Genomic DNA, 16,449 nt, shown 5'->3' on the forward strand with positions numbered 1-16,449 from the left:
AACCGCCCTTAAAAGGGAGCCCGGTACCCCATACTCCCGGAGCACTCCCCACAGGACCCCACGAGGGACACGGTCGAATGCCTTTTCCAAGTCCACAAAACACATGTAGACTGGTCGGGCAAACTCCCATGAACCCTCCAGAACCTTGCTGAGAGTATAGAGCTGGTCCACTGTTCCACGGCCAGGGCGAAAACCACACTGCTCCTCCTGAATCCGAGGTTCGACAATCCGGCGGACCCTCCTTTCCAGGACCCCCGAATAGACCTTACCAGGGAGGCTGAGGAGTGTGATCCCCCTGTAGTTGGAGCACACCCTCTGGTCCCCCTTCTTAAAGAGGGGGACCACCACCCCGGTCTGCCAGTCCAGAGGTACTGCCCCCGATGTCCACGCGATGCTGCAGATGCGTGTCAACCAGGACAGCCCCGCAGCATCCAGAGCCTTGAGGAACTCTGGGCGAATCTCGTCCACCCCCGGGGCCCGGCCACCGAGGAGCTTTTTGACCACCTCAGCGACCTCCACCCCCGAGATAGGCGAGTCCACCCCCAAGTCCCCACACTCTGCTTCCATATTGGAAGGCGTGTCGGTGGGATTGAGGAGGTCTTCGAAGTACTCCCTCCACCGACCCAAAACGTCCCGAGCTGAGGTCAGCAGCGCACCATCCCCACCATAAATAGTGTTGATGCTGCACTGCTTTCCCGCCCGGAGCCGCCGGATGGTGGACCAGAATCTCCTCGAAGCCGTCCGGAAGTCGTTCTCCATGGCTTCACCAAACTCCTCCCACACCCGAGTTTTTGCCTCAGCGACCGCCAAAGCCGCATTCCGCTTGGCCTGCCGGTAGCCGTCAGCTGCGTCTGGAGTCTCACAGGCCAGAAAGGCCCGATAAGACTCCTTCTTCAGCTTGACGGCATCCCTTACCACCGGTGTCCACCAGCGGGTTCGGGGATTACCGCCGCGACAGGCACCGACCACCTTGCGGCCGCAGCTCTGGTCAGCCGCCTCCACAATGGAGGCACGGAACATGGCCCATTCGGACTCAATGTCCCCCGCCTCCCCCGGGATATGGGAGAAGTTCTGCTGGAGGTAGGAGTTGAAACTCTCCCTGACAGGGGATTCCGCCAGACGTTCCCAGCAGACCCTCACTATACGCTTGGGCCTGCCAGGCCTGGCCGGCTTCCTCCCCCACCAGCGGAGCCAACCCACCACCAGGTAGTGATCGGTTGACAGCTCCGCCCCTCTCTTCACCCGAGTGTCCAAAACATGCGGCCGCAAGTCCGACGACACGACTACAAAGTCGATCATCGAACTGCGGCCTAGGGTGTCCTGGTGCCAAGTGCACATATGGACACCCTTATGCTTGAACATGGTGTTCATTATGGACAGTCCGTGACGAGCACAGAAGTCCAATAACAAAACACCGTTCGGGTTCAGATCGGGGGGGCCGTTCCTCCCAATCACGCCCCTCCAGGTCTCACTGTCGCTGCCCACGTGAGCATTGAAGTCCCCCAGCAGAACAAGGGAGTCCCCAGGAGGAGCGCTCTCCAACACCCCTTCCAAGGACTCCAAAAAGGGTGGGTATTCCGAACTGCTGTTTGGCGCATAAGCGCAAACAACAGTCAGGACCCGTCCCCCCCACCCGAAGGCGGAGGGAGGCTACCCTCTCGTCCACTGCGGTAAACCCCAATGTACAGGCGCCCAGCCTGGGGGCAATAAGTATGCCCACGCCCGCTCGGCGCCTCTCCCCGCGGGCAACTCCAGAGTGGAAAAGGGTCCAACCCCCCTCAAGGAGACTGGTTCCAGAGCCCAAGCCGTGCGTCGAGGTGAGTCCGACTATATCTAGCCGGAACTTCACAACCTCGCGCACCAGCTCAGGCTCTTTCCCCATCAGAGAGGTGACATTCCATGTCCCTAGAGCTAGCTTCTGCAGCCGAGGATCGGACCGCCAAGGTCCCCCGCCTTTGGCCGCCGCCCAGATCACTTCGCACCCGACCCCTATGGCCCCTCCCATGGGTGGTGAGCCCATTGGAGGGGGGACCCACGTGCCTTGTTCGGGCTGCGCCCGACCAGGCCCCATGGGTGTAGGCCTGGCCGCCAGGCGCTCGCCATCGAGCCCCACCCCCAGGCCTGGCTCCAGATATTTTCAAAATATTTTTAAATGAATTAAGGATTTCATAAGCACTTTGCACATTGAAATGCCGATTGCAGAATGTATTTTCAAATTACATGCACAGATTAAATATTGAAATGACAAATGCATGCTCTGATTGAATATTGAATTGACAATTGCCAAATGAATTGCCATTTGAATAAAGAGGCAAAAAGCCCATGGCAAAACGAAATGCAATTCAGTGAATTGTCATTCTATTTTTTATTCAAAACATTATGAAATTAATTAAGGATTTCATAAGCACTTTGCACATTGAATTGCCGATTGCAAAACATATTTTCAAATTACATGCACAGATTAAATATTGAAATGACAAATGCATGCTCTGGTTGAATATTGAATTGACAATTGCAAAATGAATTGCCATTTGAATTTTTGTGCTTATAATCTTCCATACTCGCCCGACGGCGATCGTGACATGTATTCTTCCAGTCACAAAAAACCCGCAAAAAACATCTTTACAAGAAAACTGAAAATTATGACATACATTTGTTTGTATCATGTTAAGCATATCAGAGCAGAATTTTTCAGAAAAAGGGCAAGACCAAAATAAACGAACATTAGTTTTGCAGTCACATTCACAGAAATAACAGCTGGTGTCAATCTCTCTGATCCTTTTAGATTGAAAATATTTGGACGGATAAACTTTATGTGTCAATTTAAAGGTGACTTCTTCTACATTATTTGTTAATAAAAACTTAGAAGGTAAAGTCCACACCTTTTTCCAAGGTATATTATCCGCTATGCCATTCCAGTATGAAACAACATATGGAACAAAGGTGTAGTTTTGGGTAAAGAATGTCCTGATTTTTTAATTATTATTTCTTGAAAAGCATGTATAGAAAAACACACCTTACCAACAGCAGATTCAACAGGATCCATAGATGGAACAAAATTCTTCAACAACATAACTACTCCATCAGGGATTATATCAAAAACAATGGCAAACTTTAGCGCTTATTGGGATTTCAAAAACTGACAGAAACTCTGAATAGCTATAAAGCTGCCCAGCTCTGCTAAATAGTTGACTTATTAAAAGTACACAGCAAATGTACCAGTGTTAAATTAACACTGCATGGTGTCTATATGGGTTCACAGCCATATAATATCAAACAGTGTGTCATGAATTTCTGAAGGCATGATATATATGACCATTTGTTGGATACATCCCTTGTAGTTGCAGTTTGTCAGGACAAAAGACTGTTTGGCTAATATGACATGGTGAACAAGTCCTGTGATTAAAGCATATCTGCTGCTTAAAACATTGTGTTGTATGCTGAATATTTCTTGCTGGTAGAGTACATGTTGAATTACCGTTCCATTAGAATATTCTTGAATAATTAGTGTATGTACTGAATGAAAAATACAGCAAGCTTTAAAAGCAGCTAAAAATGTTATTGCTGGCCAGCTCCCTCCTGGCGTTGCCAGCAGCATTAAGAGCAAATATACACGAACCTGGCTAAAGTGTCTCGGGGATAGTTAGCCGCATCTTAAAAATGTAAGAGCCCCACTGTTCGCAGCGTTACATCAGCTAGCGGCTCGCGCCACACCGCACACTCCCTCGCGCTCAGTGCCATTGACGTGTCCGACATATTACCGCCTCCATTTCCCTTACTAACCGATAGGTGGTAAAGTAAGAAAATGAAACTTCGCTCACTTTTCGCTCAGAAATCTCACTGCAAAGTGGATGACGACTGGTTCTGTTGAATTAGGACTAAGTTTCATTAAGTGTGACACATAGTGCAGCTCAGTTACCGGTGTTAACATGGCGTCCTCAGTAAGCATCTCAAATCAGGCACCCGGATGCTATAAGCATAGGCCTCGGGGGTGACCTTGTAGGAAAGCCAACATTTACTGAAAAGCCATCTTTATTAAAAAATAATTAAGGCTTTATTCTTGAAAGTCTTTAACGTGTTTTAATGCGACTGCTAAATGCAGTTCACTAGCTCCTACTGTTATAAATTAAGTAAGGAATAATTGTCGACGGGCCGTTGAATTATTAAAAAATAATGCACACTCGAGGTGGTAATGCGGCCACGACGCGAAGCGGAGTGGCCGTTACACCTCGGGTGTGCATTATTTTCTAATAATTCAACGGTCCGGAGTCAATTATTCCGCTTATACTACGGTTGCCACACCTCAAGACATCAATCAGATGATATATTTCAAGGGATTCGTCCGGTTTTTCTACTTAAATCGCTATTGTGAGTAGGTTTATTTCTTCCGCATCTCATCCAACGACTCTTTTGCTAGTTCCAAAACGTCATTTTAAAGCTGGCAATGGAGGCTTGAGCCATTGATAGCAGACTAATGCAGTTAATAATGAAGTTATTAGAAAGAGAGAGACAGAGACACAGAGAAAGAGAAACAGAGAGAGAGAGAGAGAGCTTGTATGAATTAGGCTACCTCTGTGTGTCCCTCAACAGTGTTCTGAAGCACCATCTCTAAACTGTAAGTCTGCTTTAAGATGCAGCGCTGTTATTACTTCGCTAGTGAGAAATGTCATGTGTAGCCTTTAAGTTGCTACACTAGGCTAACTGATAAAATCGTCAGGGCAGCGCTGACAACACGTTTTTGTGTGAGTGTGTAACAGTAGTGTGCGTGTGCAAGGACGTGTGATTGCAGTAATGAGACAGAAAAGCTTGTGCATGTATATTTATTCATTTAATTATTTATTTGTTCGTTGCATTTTTCTATTTATTGCAATATTATTACAGTTAACTATGCGAAGTGATATGGAACTGTAATGCGGTCAAGAGAGCTGCCTGGAACTACGTTCGGCGTGCGTTTCCCTGAAAATAATTGCACACCTCAGAACGTTCGTCAGCCAATCAGATTCAAGCATTCAACTGTCCCGTAGTATAAATGCTATTAACCAGGTGCACTCATAGTTCTCTGGACCTGACCCTACACTGGGTACATGCATGGGGACCATTGCTGACATAAGGATCTAATGCCTAGGTGTCGAGTCTCACGGTTAAAACCCCCAGTCCCCATGTGGCTCAGGGTTCATCAGCTGGTAAAAATTGGTAGATTCCATGAGAGGTACCCCTTTAAATACGCTTTATTCCCACCACCTCACAAAATTAGTACATTTTAAAAACACAACCGTGCTGCATACATATAACAAAACATATGTGCAACTTTTATTTTGAATAATAAAACACCCGGTCATGTTACATTTTTAAAAACTCATTTGATAAATGTACACAAATATTTTTGTACCAGCTTGAAAAATACAACAGACATATACATGATACATTTTAAAACACTTGTGCAAATCTGAAAATAAAAAAAACTTCGTTACATTAACAAAATCTCCTTTGATAAAAAGCCTACAAAATTTTTACAACTTTGCTTTTGTAAAATAAAAGCCATGTTCATATTAGATTTCAAAACTAATTCACAGAATGAATGCATAAAACTTTGTACATTTTAAAAATACACTTGGGCTGCAAACACATAACAAAATGTTCTTGTAAAAACGCCTCTGGAAAATATAACACCCAAACATCTTACATCTTAAAACATCTTTACATCTTACTTTGAAAAAACTTTCATGTTACATTTTAAAACATCTGTACATCTTACTTTGAAAAAACTTTTATGTTATGTCTTAAAACATCTGTATATCATTGAAAAACTTTCATGTTACATTTTAAAACATCTGTACATCTTACTTTGAAAAACTTTCATGTTACTTCTTAAAACATTTGTGCGACTAAAAATCTATGGTCAAGTTATATTACCAAAAAAAAAACTCATCTGATAAATTTATACAATTTGTGTAACATGTTTGAAAAATAAACAATGTATAACTATGTTCAAGGTAAATTAACAACAACACATTTGATAAATGCATACATTTGGTGTAACATCTGTAAAATGTTACACTACTTGATAATGGTTGTCCGTTCTTCCCCATTGCTAGCATTCCGATCTTTTGCTCACCCCAGACATGGATATTACATTACACGTTTTTTCAACGCTTGCATCTCCTTACGCCCCCGACTATCCTTGAACAGCGAATGGAAGAAATCCCCCTTTTCAAACATCCGCATCCAAATCACAAACGGTATTCTCAGCCCAAAACAATCGCATTTAGGCCGCTGACATATATTCAGCATTCTGTCCCCAAGCTCCCCGGTCGCGTCCCACTTTATAAAGGTCCTCCGATCTTTACCTTCGTCAGGATTTTTAAACTGCATGGCCATATTGTAGATGTTCCCCCGATTGTCATGGTTGGTGGTCACTTTCATCATCGGGACGCTGATAGACTTCAAGTTTTCCCATTCATCTTCAGAGAAACTCAGTAGATGCGGGTCGTCTTTCACGGGGTCTGTGCCGTCTACGGCGATCTGAAACATGTGCAGTTCTTCCTCATCGTAGTCAAAGAGCCAGATCAGTTTATCCCCGTTGGGCATCTCCCAGGTAGCCCTCAGGTATCCCGACGCTCGCATCGTAGGTACCCGTCTACGTACGAATCTTCCTTGGGAGCCCCCGGAGGCCGTACACCATCCTCCTCCTCCTGCATCTTTGACCGTGCCGTAGAATCTTTCATTTCGGGCGTGTCGGACATGTCTGTATCTATATTCTCTGTATTACTTCTTATTGTTAGGCCTACTGCTCGAAGCTTGTTATATTACCCACGGCCCTTTGGGGGGCGGGCGTGGTACTCCCGACATGCATCTTTTGCGTTAGACGAACTTTTTTTTTTTTCTTAGGATTCTTTAATGTCGTGTCAAGTTTTAGGTTACCGGGGATTCCTAATTCTTTTGATCATCACGGTGTTTATTTCGTTTGTAGTTATGCGCAGACACCGACGGTAAGCTCGAACCAGGGATGATCTACGACGGGGCAAAATAACAGGTGCATGGGAAAAACTAAACAGGATATGGGTAAAACAACTGGACCGCCCCAACTTCAAATGGAAAATAACTTGTTATATACTGTAAGACAAAATGTCAGTTTGATGTGTGGCTTTTCTATTCTGTCTCTTAGCGAACAGACAGGTGCACAAACATGGGAGCGCTGCGGTGGTAGGGGTCACACACTACCCCCCACGCTCCCTCTCCCCTCCCCGCCACTTTTCACAGACACACATCCGAACCGCTGCAGGAGGGGCGTTCATTGGAGGATAGCGTCGGACACACCTCCTTTCAATCTATGCTCTCTCACTTTCACAGGGTTTCTTTCATACTCATACAACACTCGCTCCAACACAGAATGTCCGAGTCTTTTGCAGACGCAACCAGCTCACAGAGGACCAGCCTACAGAGGGTCAGCCTACAGAGGGGCAGCCTACAGCGGGGGCACCCTGCAGAGAGTCAGCTTACAGAGGGGCAGCCACAGAGGGTCAGCTCGCAGAGATCCTGCCTCAGAGATCCAGTCTACAGAGGGGGAGCCGCAGAGACCCAACCTACAGAGACCCAGCCACAGAGGACTGTAGTATCCGCAACATTTTCCACGCTCCGGACCGGAATCATTCACCTTCCGACACGGTAGCGCCATCGGGAGCACCAGCAGCAGACGGTCACACTCGATTATTTTGTGCCAGCACCCTCATAACACAGGCTATAGCATTTCAGACACAATCACACTCGTATCCATAAGCACACAATTGAATTAAGTCAAGTTGAATAAATAATAACCAACCATAACTAATTTCATATCCCCAACATCTGGAAAAATTATCAACCATGAACAATATTTGTGACGTCACATGGCCCACACCTGGACCTTGCTTGGGCCCTGCCTGGCCCCGCCCCCTTTTGACCCCAATCCTTTGATCTTCGTGACCTTTGACCCAACCTGTCAATTTGATGTGAGTGGTATCCTTCTACTCTCTCTCACATTGATTAAGTGTCATTGTGTTAGTTATGTTCAGCTGCAGTGAATTTAACTTAATCCAGCAGACTGTGGTTTCATTATGTTACTCAGTTATGCTTTGGGTGACGCTGAAGCAGGACATTAATAGGACAGAACAGAAAGCCTTTATTGTCATTGTACAGGGAGGAAATACAGTAAATGGACATAAATATATAAAATGTACATATACAGGGGAGGGGGAAAGCCCCCCCCCCAATCAGGATTACATTTAGTTACATTTTAGTCAGAGATAAAAACCATAAAACTATATTTTTCATGTTTATGCAGCTCATTGAACACAGTCATTTATTTTTGTCAAACATACAGTACTGTGTAAAAGTCTTAGGCAGTCCAAAGAAATGTTTGAAGCTGTTTATCTGGGTAACAAGTGTACTTTGGCTTAGAATAAAAAACACAATTTAACATTAGAATGTGTGCAAATTAAGAGTAACACAATAAAAACTAGTAATAATTTCTTCTGTTTCCTAAAAAGTTACTGATATCTAGTTGGATGGCTAGATGAACACCGCTTCAGTTCCCAAACTTCTCCTCAGGGGGACCTCAGCCGTTCCATGATTTTGTTAAATTTCACCAACAGCTCAATTAAACAATGAAATATATTGGTTTAAAAAGTCAGTGAGAGATTGACTACCTGTATGAGGTGTGTTAGTGGCCAAGTCAAAAAATACATGGCTGCACTGGACGGTCACTGCAAATACTTGGATGATTTTAGCAGAGGTTCTGAAATGGCGAAGCTGACACACTTTGACAGGCATAATATCATAGTTTTACATCAACACGAGGATAATCTAAACATAATTTTCTTTGCCTGCCTAAGACTTTTGTACAGTACTGTACATTTCAGAGTAAAAAGGATTATAAAGGCTAAAAAGCAGAGATTTGACCTTTTTGCCAGGAGAACCAGCAGCACGTCACAGTGACACTGAGGAGTTTCTATAATGAACCCCAAACCCTGGATAGAGGGACTCAGTGAATGAGGAGGTGAATCTGTGCAGGGGGGTCAGTCCATCAGAGGAGACTCTGTAGAAGGACAGAGCACCAGCCCCCCAGTCCAGATACACTCCTACTCTGCGGGAGCCTGAGGGCTTTATGGGTATGAAAGTCTGTTTATTATTGTGCCAGACAGAGTAACTGACAGTATTACACCACAGACCCCATGACTTGTCATTGTATCCAAGCAGACAGTCCCTCCCTCCTTCCCTCCCGATTCCTTCATAAGTCACTCCTATCTGGGCTCCATCTCCATCCCACTCAGCCTCCCAGTAACAGCGGCCAGTCAGACTCTCTCTGCACAGAACTTGGGGGCGGCTGTCAAATCTCTCTGGATGATCAGGATATGGCTGCTCTGCCCCCCATGTCACCTTCCTGTTCCCCCCTGACAGAGACAGGCGTCTGTTTGCTGTGTTGGGGTCCAGCGTCAGCTGGCAGGAGTCTGTAAGCAGGAGGAAGAATTATTAATCCCATCAGGCCGCCTGTACTTTATGTTTCTGTACGATATAAAAACAGCACAGCTTCCCCTAACGAAGCGGGAACTGAAGTTTATGAAACATAAAGTGGGGCGCGCGACGGCGGCGGGAAGAGCCACCAAAATGGGGCGCGAGCTAAACTAACAGCTTAATTAATTTAATTAAAAAATGACAAAGCAACGACATTCATCAGACATTTTCATCACAAGCATATTTACCACAAAACGGCACCAGAGATCAATACTAAAGTCAGTGTCTTTCCTTCAAACCGCTAATTCCGGCGCGTGCGGCTTGAAAATGGCCATCAATAACAGAATATTTAAGTAATATTATTACATGTTTAAAGTGATATTTAATAAACATTTGGACCTGGGTTCTGATATAAACGATGATTCCGGCACAGATCGCGCATCATAAAAAACAGGAAGGTTCTCATTAATTCAGAAAAATACTGCTTTGAAAAACGGGATTATTATCTGATTAATTCGGAAAAACAGAATTGATTTTTTTCCCAGATGAATGCAATACGCTTCCATAGAGAACCGCTTACCGCGCGCGTGACTGTAGATGCTGCGCCGCTGCCGCGAGGCGTGAGCCCCGCATCTCGCTCACGCACGCGGCCGCTCTAATCTGTTAACATGGGCGCCGAAATGAAATTTGATATTTTCCGCCGCACATCCAGTGTGTCCCGGGCGCTAATTTCTTTTAGCACCGTGGATCAGCAGAACTTTTTAATATTCATGAGCAAAGCCCTACACGATTGACTGGCTGATTATTATTTATGAGAGGGACACTACCTGATTGGCCAGTTAACATCGACTTGTGCTGCCTGTTTCTTCTACCTAAAGCAGGGGTGTCCAAATCCAGTCCTGGGGGGCCGGTACCCTGTGTAGCAAAGTTCTTTCCCTTTTCCACCATAAATACTTCAGCTCAAGAGCTGTGTGGTTATTAGCACAAGGAGATGAATCAGGTGTGTTAAATGAGGGGAAACCCAAAAATGTGCAGGACTCTGGCCCTCCAGGACTGGATTTGGGCTCCCCTGGTTTAGGTGATTCAGTGACCAATCAGTAATATTCTTTCATGAATTTTAAGGAATGTTCCAGAACCACCCTGTAAAAATGCAAATTCACATTTTGCACTTGAGGAGAGAGTCCGGTCTCACTGCCTACAGGTGCCTCCTTAGGACAATACTAACGAATCTCACACAGAAAACACATACACTCACGGCCTGCGCAAAAAGAACAAATGCAAAGGATTCTTTTTTTGTGAAATTAAAGATGTATAACTAATTCAGAATATATTTAACCATCCTACACTCCCACACAAACACGAAGATAATACAAGCAGCTATAAAGCATTTGCAAAAAATATTTTTTAAAATGATTAAATGAATTGATAGTATTTTTGGTGATGATTTTGATTTTTTGTTTCTCGTTTGGATGTTTGTCTAAAATGACATGAAACTCACCTAAACACAAACATGGAAATCCATCTACACACAGTGCAAAAAGCCACACTCATCACAACAATTGTGTGAATATAACCATAACATAGTATTCATGGTATTATTAATAAAAACATGCAAACACACTTACATTTCTGTAAGCCTGGTCTGGTCCTGCACTCTCCACCATGATCCACACTATAGGAGAAGCAGAATGACATAGTACTACTGCTGTATACATTTATTAATTGGTGCCTCTTCTTCACATACATGCATAAGTATCTGTAGCGTGTCAGACACACACTCTGTACTCACTGCAGCTTCTCCAGTTTACAGCTGGGATCCTCCAGTACAGCAGAGAGCAGCTTCACTCCTGAGTCTCCTGGGTGATTGTAGCTCAGGTCCAGCTCTCTCAGGTGTGAGGGGTTTGACCTCAGAGCTGAAGCCAGGGAAGAACAGCCTTCTTCTGTGACTCTACAGCCTGACAGTCTGCAGAAAGATGGAAAAAAAATCCACAATAAATAAGATCACCTGACCATTACAAGCATTAATTTTAAGCAAAAGTGACTCCTCTAATAAATATTTCAATAATCACGCAAAATTAACATCTTTTGAACATTTTATAAGAACCTATACTTCTCAGAACCAGATCCAGTTGATATAGAATCATTTAAAAATAATCTAGACTTACCCATATTAACCAATGAAACAGCAGATGCCCTTGATGCCAGAGGTGGAGATTTCAGGTCCAGAGAGTACAAATCCAGACCAAGATTTTGTTTCAACCAACCAGATGAATATAAAGAGTCACAGTCACAGAGACTCAACTGGTTTGTTGAAACAAAATCTTGGTCTGGATTTGTACTCCCTACACCTGAAATCTCCACCTCTGCTTGATGCACCATTAACATCAGAAGAACTCCATAAGTTCCTCAACCAAATGCCTAACAACCAATCACCAGACCGGATGGTTACCCTGCAGAAATCTATACACATTTTTGGGACATATTATCTCCACTCTTCAATAGACTGGTAAGAGAAATTAAACATGCATCACAAATCCCATCAAACATGAGCACAGTGACCATTACAGTGTTATTGAGACCTGATAAAGACCCAACACAACCCTCCAGTTACCGGCCATTACAGTGTTATTGAGACCTGATAAAGACCCAACACAACCCTCCAGTTACCGGCCATTACAGTGTTACTGAAACCTGATAAAGACCCAACACAACCCTCCAGTTACCGGCCATTACAGTGTTATTGAAACCTGATAAAGACCAAACACAACCCTCCAGTTACCGGCCACTACAGTGTTATTGAAACCTGATAAAGGCCAAACACAACCCTCCAGTTACCGGCCATTACACTATTATTGACACCTGATAAAGACCAAACACAACCCTCCAGTTACCGGCCATTACAGTGTTATTGACACCTGATAAAGACCAAACACAACCCTCCAGTTACCGGCCACTACAGTGTTATTGAAACCTGATAAAGACCAAACACAACCCTCCAGTTACCGGCCATTACAGTGTTATTGAGACCTGATAAAGACCAAACACAGCCCTCCAGTTACCGGCCATTACAGTGTTATTGAGACCTGATAATGACCCAACACAACCCTCCAGTTACCGACCATTACAGTGTTATTGAAACCTGATAAAGACCAAACACAACCCTCCAGTTACTGGCCATTACAGTGTTATTGAGACCTGAAAAAGACCAAACACAGCCCTCCAGTTACCGACCATTACAGTGTTATTGAGACCTGATAAAGACCAAACACAGCCCTCCAGTTACCAACCATTACAGTGTTATTGAGACCTGATAATGACCCAACACAACCCTCCAGTTACCGACCATTACAGTGTTATTGAAACCTGATAAAGACCAAACACAACCCTCCAGTTACTGGCCATTACAGTGTTATTGAGACCTGAAAAAGACCAAACACAGCCCTCCAGTTACCGACCATTACAGTGTTATTGAGACCTGATAAAGACCCAACACAACCCTCCAGTTACCCGCCACTCTCACAAATGAATACAGACTTGAAAATCATTACAAAAGCTCTCGCCACTCAGTTACAGACAGACAGTCATTCCTACTATAATCCATCCTGATCAGACAGATTTCATCAAGACAAGACATGCCTCGGACAACATCCATAGATTATTTAATTTAGTCAATACTGCTCAGCATACCCATACTAAAACCACGATTACATCATTAGATGCAGAAACGGCATCTGACAGTCAGTTGGACATTCTTCTTTAATACATTGCATAGATTTGGCTTCGGAGAGTCGTTCACCCACTGGGTTAAAATACTGTACACCTCAGCCAAAGCTACAGTGTCACAGATGGGATCACATCACCTGCATTCACACTCCGACGGGGAAGACGGCCTGCATGCCCACTCTCTCCTTCACTGTTTGCCATCTTCATAGAAACAATTGTGGCAGCAATAAGACAGAACAGTGAAATAAATGGAATTCATACTAATAAGTCAACACAAAATTAATCTCTATGCAGATGATATCTTGTTGTTTTTATGAAACCCTCAATATATGAAATTTTAATTTTATTAATACCTTTTCAAAATATATCAAACTACACAATAAACTGGAAAAAAACCCCATAATATTCTCACTGTGAAGATGCCTGGGATTCACCTGATCAGGATGGTCTATTTTACACTGGAAATATCCGGTACTTGGGTATCTACATCTCCCACAGGCTCTCTGACTTGGTTACCCTCAACTACACCCCCTTACTCAAAACAATAGATGAGTCTCCCACTTCAATCAATAAAAATAAAATTACTCGTCCAGAATAATTTCAGAAAAATTCTTTCAAACTCTTAACTCATTAATGCCACATTTTTGCTGGAAAAACAAAAACACAAAATCAAACATTCCACATTACAGAAAAGTAAATCTCAAGGTGGATTACAAGCTCATTTTTCTTAATTATTACTTAGCAAATCAACTGCAAGACTTAACTAAATGGTCACACTACAGCAGTAACAGCAGCTCATGGTTACAGCAGGAGCAGCTGTACTGTAAAAATCTCAGACATGCAGACAAACAAAATGTCATTAAAGAAACAAAACTGCTTTAACAACACAGTGCTGCCATTTCCACAGCACTGACAGCCCAGTGGAAAGCCATTAAAATCACTAACTGTACTCTCAGACCCTGTAAATACACGCCAATCTGGAATAATCTGGACTTCCTACTTCACAATATCACTATTCACTATCACTCACGGGGACAGAAAGGGATTACACATCTACACCTCCTTCTCAGTAACAGTCATTTCATGACATTCGAAGACTTAATCCATAAATACGAGTTGAGAATATGTAATTTTTCTAATATTTACTAACTGAATCCAGCATCAAAACCTAAATGAACCTCACACATAATACACTGAATCCTCCTCAGATGAGACAACATTCTGCAATTTAAAAATAAAAAGAAACCTCTAGAATATATAATCCTCCATCTGCAACAGACACATTGATATTTGTACCAAAAATTAATTGGAATAAGGACCTTATCTTTTCCCCCAGCTCTGATTTCTGGATGGACGTCTGCAACAACATATTCACAGTGACAAATACTGGCCTTCAGTTCAGTACAAAGTAATTCACATAAAACATGTGACTCAATATAAAAAGTAATCAGTACTGATACCTGCTCACAGTGTACAAGGGGTGTCACAGATAATTATCTGCATGCTCTGTGGGACTGTATACCTGCTCACAGTTTACAATGGGTGTCACAGGTAATTATCTGCAGGCTCTGTTGGCCTGTATACCTGCTCACAGTGTTCAAAGGTTGTCACAGATAATTATCTGCATGCTCTGTGGGCCTGTATACCTGCTCACAGTGTACAATGGGTGTCACAGGTAATTATCTGCAGGCTCTGTTGGCCTGTATACCTGCTCACAGTGTTCAAAGGGTGTCACAGATAATTATCTGCATGCTCTGTGGGCCTGTATACCTGCTCACAGTGTACAATGGATGTCACAGATAATTATCTGCATGCTCTGTGGGCCTGTATACCTGCTCACAGTGTTCAAAGGGTGTCACAGATAATTATCTGCATGCTATGTGGGCCTGTATACCTACTCACAGTGTACAATGGGTGTCACAGATAATTATCTGCATGCTATGTGGGCCTGTATACCTACTCACAGTGTACAATGGATGTCAAAGATAATTATCTGCATGCTCTGTGGGCCTGTATACCTGCTCACAGTGTACAATGGGTGTCACAGATAATTATCTGCATGCTATGTGGGCCTGTATACCTACTCACAGTGTACAATGGGTGTCACAGATAATTATCTGCATACTCTGTTGGCCTGTATACCTGCTCACAGTTTACAATGGGTGTCACAGGTAATTATCTGCAGGCTCTGTTGGCCTGTATACCTGCTCACAGTGTTCAAAGGGTGTCACAGATAATTATCTGCATGCTCTGTGGGCCTGTATACCTGCTCACAGTGTACAATGGGTGTCACAGGTAATTATCTGCAGGCTCTGTTGGCCTGTATACCTACTCACAGTGTACAATGGGTGTCACAGATAATTATCTGCATGCTCTGTTGGCCTGTATACCTGCTCACAGTGTTCAAAGGGTGTCACAGATAATTATCTGCAGGCTCTGTTGGCCTGTATACCTGCTCACAGTGTTCAAAGGGTGTCACAGATAATTATCTGCATGCTCTGTGGGCCTGTATACCTGCTCACAGTGTACAATGGGTGTCACAGGTAATTATCTGCAGGCTCTGTTGGCCTGTATACCTGCTCACAGTGTTCAAAGGGTGTCACAGGTAATTATCTGCAGGCTCTGTTGGCCTGTATACCTGCTCACAGTGTTCAAAGGGTGTCACAGATAATTATCTGCATGCTCTGTGGGCCTGTATACCTGCTCACAGTGTACAATGGGTGTCACAGATAATTATCTGCAGGCTCTGTTGGGCTGTATACCTGCTCACAGTGTACAATGGGTGTCACAGGTAATTATCTGCATGCTCTGTTGGCCTGTATACCTGCTCACAGTGCACCATGGGTGTCACAGGTAATTATCTGCATGCTCTGTGAGCCTGTATACCTGCTCACAGTGCACCATGGGTGTCACAGGTAATTACTGTATGTTCTCTATAGGTGAAAGATCTGGACTGCAGACAGGCCAATTCAGCAGCCGGACTCTTCTCCGATGAAGCCATGTGGTTGTAATATCTGCAGTATGTGGTTTTGCATTGTCCTGCTGAAATACACAAGGCCTTCCCTGAAACAGACGTACTCTGGAGGGGAGCATGTGTTGCTCTAAAACCTTTATATTCCTTTCAGCATTCATAGTTCCTTCCAAAACATGCAAGCTGCCCATACCGTATGCACTTATGCACCCCCATACCATCAGAGATGCTGGCTTCTGAACTGAATGCTGATAACACACTGGAAG

General features: G+C 43.8%; 1 protein-coding gene across 2 annotated transcripts in view; it reads right to left on the bottom strand.

Moving 5' to 3' along the window:
- Nucleotides 1-13,704: 13,704 nt before the first annotated feature.
- Nucleotides 13,705-16,449, bottom strand: part of LOC125722171 (keratin-associated protein 16-1-like) — a 91,987-nt gene continuing 89,242 nt past the window's right edge. The window contains exons 2-3 of one of the 2 annotated variants that reach the window (XM_048998355.1): nucleotides 15,045-15,292; nucleotides 14,805-14,982 (exon numbers count right to left, since the gene is read on the bottom strand). The gene's annotated coding sequence lies outside the window, so the exon portion shown is untranslated. Of the gene's footprint in view, nucleotides 14,381-14,804; nucleotides 14,983-15,044; nucleotides 15,293-16,449 lie in introns of those variants that run through there. The other variant, XM_048998354.1, reaches the window with a different exon arrangement.

Source organism: Brienomyrus brachyistius, unplaced genomic scaffold (genome assembly GCF_023856365.1).
Source record: "Brienomyrus brachyistius isolate T26 unplaced genomic scaffold, BBRACH_0.4 scaffold37, whole genome shotgun sequence".
NCBI classification, from domain to species: Eukaryota; Metazoa; Chordata; class Actinopteri; order Osteoglossiformes; family Mormyridae; genus Brienomyrus; species Brienomyrus brachyistius.